Below are 3,912 nucleotides of genomic sequence, written 5' to 3' on the forward strand. Positions count from 1 at the left end.
TAGCTTGGAAGAAAGGAGTGGCTTCTCAAGACAGGTGACATTTATGTGTTCAGAGATATCCTTTAAATGTGCTAATAGTTTCTTTTTTGGTTTTGTTTTGGTTTTTTTTCAGGGCTAAATATCACAAATTAAAATATGGCACAGAATTGAATCAGGGAGATATGAAGCCACCGAACTATGATTCTGGTAAGAATTCATTAAGAATGAGCTCATTACTGGTATAAAAGCTTGAGTGTGGTTTGTGCAAGTGCTGAAGTGATAGTGTTAATAAAATATACTAGTGGGACTAGAGATAATTAATAAAGACTGTATTTTACTCCTGTAAAAATAAAAATATATGCTAATGCTCTGAGTCTCATTAATAAATGAGTTTAGATTTAAAAAAAACCTCGAAACCCAAACCAACAAACTGCTACTTGAGAGAGTAATTTTTTCTCTTCCTTAGTTATGTGTATGGGTGTTTTGGAACAGGGAGATGCTGGATTTTTAGCTACAGAATCCTTTTACCTTTGAATAATTCTTCTGAACAAAAAGTTAATGGCAAGGGATGTGGAATGTATAGTACATGTAATATTTTAAATTACTTGAATGGTATTCCAGGAAAAAAATAATGGAAGTGCATGTTAGACATAAGTGAGAGTTTGAGAGTGGGCATTTACTTACGAAATTCCAGTGAGAGTTGAAAATGCATGTAACTAACTTAGGTGCTGTGCTGTGAGAGGACAGTTTTACACGTTGGTCTCTGGAAAGCTGATTTGTTTTTCTAGAGGTTACATCTCCTTAGAGGTTACTTCTCCTTCACACAAATAGTTTTAAGCACTGAACTTGAGGAATTAAGAATTTAAATTACTTCCTTTTATCCCTCTCTCTATGTTCCTATCCTTTCCTCAGGGGGAAAAAAAAAAGAAGGGGTACAGAGATCTGGTTGCAGGTCAAGGCCTTGAAAAGTAATAGGTGATGGTTTTTGTATCGCAGTCTCCTGATGCTCCTACTACAGCAACAAAACTAGAATAACCTGTACATAAAGGAAGAATATAGAAAGTCTGCAGACCTCAGCTCTGTCACTTAGTTTGTGAAAGGGATGGTCTTGTTTACTCTTATGGTTAATTCTTACCTCATTGGATTCAGAAGGTCATTAAAAAAACGCAAACAAAAAGATCCAACCCCATGCCAACTGATGGAACTTTACACCAGGCTTTTCTTGTCCAAGATGGAAGGAGTTTTTGAGAAATTTTATTTCGCATTATCAAGGTTATTTCTTTAACTGAAGTAATAGCTTAATTTAGTGTTACTAAGTGGAAGACTACAGTCTGTATCTGGGCCACTAGAAAACTTTGTCCTGATCACACCAAGATCCTAGACATCTTTGGGTTTTGTAATTTTTCAGGATGCAGCTGTAGCTTGTTGCTCCAGTTTCCACATGAGGAATGTAGTGTGAGGCCTGACTTGCCCAGCAGAGCCATAGCCAGTGCTGCAAAGTGGACATTAGTGGAATTACATTTGTTAAAAATCCATTATCCTGATGTATCCCATTGCATTCTATATACGTTGCTGTTAGAGAAATGTACACTTCTGTATCAAATCTGAACTGATTAAAGATACACACTTAAAATGGAAGCTTTGTTAATGCTCCTTTTAGAGTTGCCTTTGATAGATACTTACTTGTATGTTCATGTCTAATCTCTCCACCACCCAAACCCTTCTGTTTCTATTGCCCAGTCAGAAAAAAAAGTGGAAGTATTTTTAGTAGTTCTTCCAAATGGCTCCTTGTTGTTTGTTTTCTTTGTGATCTCTTGGGGAGATCTGACCTGGGGAGTCAGTAATACAGTTTAGAAGAAAGAGTTCAATCTCTTGATAAAGGGATGATTTTTTCTTTTTTCTTTCTTTTTTTTAACTGCTTGTGGTATCTTCTGTTGTTATTTGCTCATGATGCAAATCCCTTCTCATTGGTAAACTGCTACTGCTAGCAGTGACCAGTTTTGAGGACACTAAGTAAAAGAGAATTCTTTCCTGTAGATGTACTTAATTGTGCCTTTGGAAGATGGGGTTTTGCTTTCAAAAGGAAATTTCAGGCAGATTTACCTCAGTCTATAGCAATTAAATCATGACTGAGCTTTGGTAGTTGTGCATTGGGTCTAGCTGTGTTGTCATCAGAAAATCATGGTGCAATTGATTATTTCCTGTGGCTGCTATTAAATGGATTTGTGAATTTGAGATGGATAAAATTCATATGGCTCTCTTTGCATGTGAATTCTGATTAGTCTTTGATAGCTTCTTTGGGTGGGTAGTGTTTTTTTTTGTGTGTGGTGTTAATACAGTTGTACAAAGGTAAATGACTTCCCAGAAAGGACAGTAGCTTTCCCACATCACATATAAAGTTACTCATAGGATTATACAACAGGTTTTTCTAGTTCTTAATCTTTGTTTACACAAGAAGATTGTTCATCCTTCAGTGTGTGGCCCACAAGACTTTCAAGTTCTGTAGAGGCTTCCACAGATAATAAACCAAGATTTTTTATCTTGGGAAGTATATGCTTATGTATCTCCTGGAGGAGAGGAAAAAACCCAACCATCACGTAGTATGAAGCTATATACAGAATAAATGTGTAGCTGTTGGTTGCCAGCATGCAGATAGGTTTCTCACCAGAACAACCACGTAATTTTTTTGTGGGTTCTCCCAGAGTATTACTGTTTGGATACAAATATATGATTGTGGAAAATGTGGTGAAAATTTTTCAGCAGTTTTTCAGGATGAAAAATAAACAAACAACCACTGCTGTATTTTTTCCCCCCAACCACAAAGGTAATACAAATATGGACAAATTTAAAGTGAGTAGGTCTGTTGGTTTTATGTTGAACCGTCAAACATTAAGGAAATTAGTTGGACAGTGAGTTGTAAATGGATATAATGAAGCAGTTGCATTTGATATTGTGAGCAGTTAAAGATGATTGCATTCAAACTGAAATTATGAGCAGCAATTGTATTGGAAGGTTAATGTAAAAATGGAACTCCATAATGTCTACGTGGTTATGTGCCCCTATAGAGAAAGGAGTAAGATGGGGCTTTTGGATGTGGGACAGAAGAAAAGGAACTGCACTTGCGCAGTAGGATGTATCTGACAATCTTTATGTGCACATAGTACTATAATTATGTGCTATATGCATTTTTTTTGTCTCTTGATTGATTGATTATTAGTACTTTGAATCTTTTATTTTGTTATTAAACCATTCATAACCATTTTAATAAAAAATCACATTTGTCTTTTCAAGTGAATGGGCATCTTTTTAAGAAGTAGAACAAGGAAAAAATGTTCATAATAAAGTAATCTTTTCCAGATGAAGGGAATGAGACAGAGATTCAGCCACAACAGAACAGTCAGCTAATATGGAAACAAGGACGACAGCTGCTAAGACAGTAAGTGTTGAAAAAAGGACTCTGATAGCGAATGCAAGGGAAAGGATCTGGTAATGAAATGTGATGATGGTGGTATTTGACTTTTTTTCTGTTAAATTTTCTTTCAAGAAAAGTTAGTGTGTGTGATGAAGTTCATTCAGCTTCTGCCCTACTTTTTGTAGGTTTTGAAAATTCTAATATTTTAGAACTTCAGAGGAGAAGCCTTGTTAAATCACGAATACTTGATCTCCTTTGCTTTTCCTTTACACAGTATAATAAAACAATCTGCTTGGGTGAACAGTGAGTCATGACACTTTGCAATAAACCAACAAGCACAAGTAATTCTGTTAAGAGCAATGTAAAATACAAACTGGTGTTGGAGAGGGATAATTTTTATTTTGGCCTGCTTGAGGTTCAGAAAAGACTAATATCCAGAAGATTAGATTAGAAGTTTTCTAATTTTCATTTCATCTCAATGAAGCAAATGTCTGTTAATCTAAATTAGTTTTTGAATTGTG

At 35.5% G+C, this 3,912-nt stretch overlaps 1 long non-coding RNA gene across 1 annotated transcript in view; it reads left to right on the top strand.

Annotated features, from left to right (window-relative positions):
• LOC104410155 overlaps nt 1-3,418 on the top strand; it is a 10,734-nt gene extending 7,316 nt beyond the window's left edge. The window contains exons 2-3 of the long non-coding RNA XR_719943.1: nt 113-186; nt 3,337-3,418. This is a non-coding gene — a long non-coding RNA (uncharacterized LOC104410155). The remainder of the gene's footprint in view (nt 1-112; nt 187-3,336) is intronic.
• Nucleotides 3,419-3,912: the final 494 nt, after the last annotated feature.

Source organism: Nestor notabilis, unplaced genomic scaffold, assembly GCF_000696875.1.
Source record: "Nestor notabilis isolate BGI_N333 unplaced genomic scaffold, ASM69687v1 scaffold34538, whole genome shotgun sequence".
Taxonomy (NCBI): domain Eukaryota; kingdom Metazoa; phylum Chordata; class Aves; order Psittaciformes; family Psittacidae; genus Nestor; species Nestor notabilis.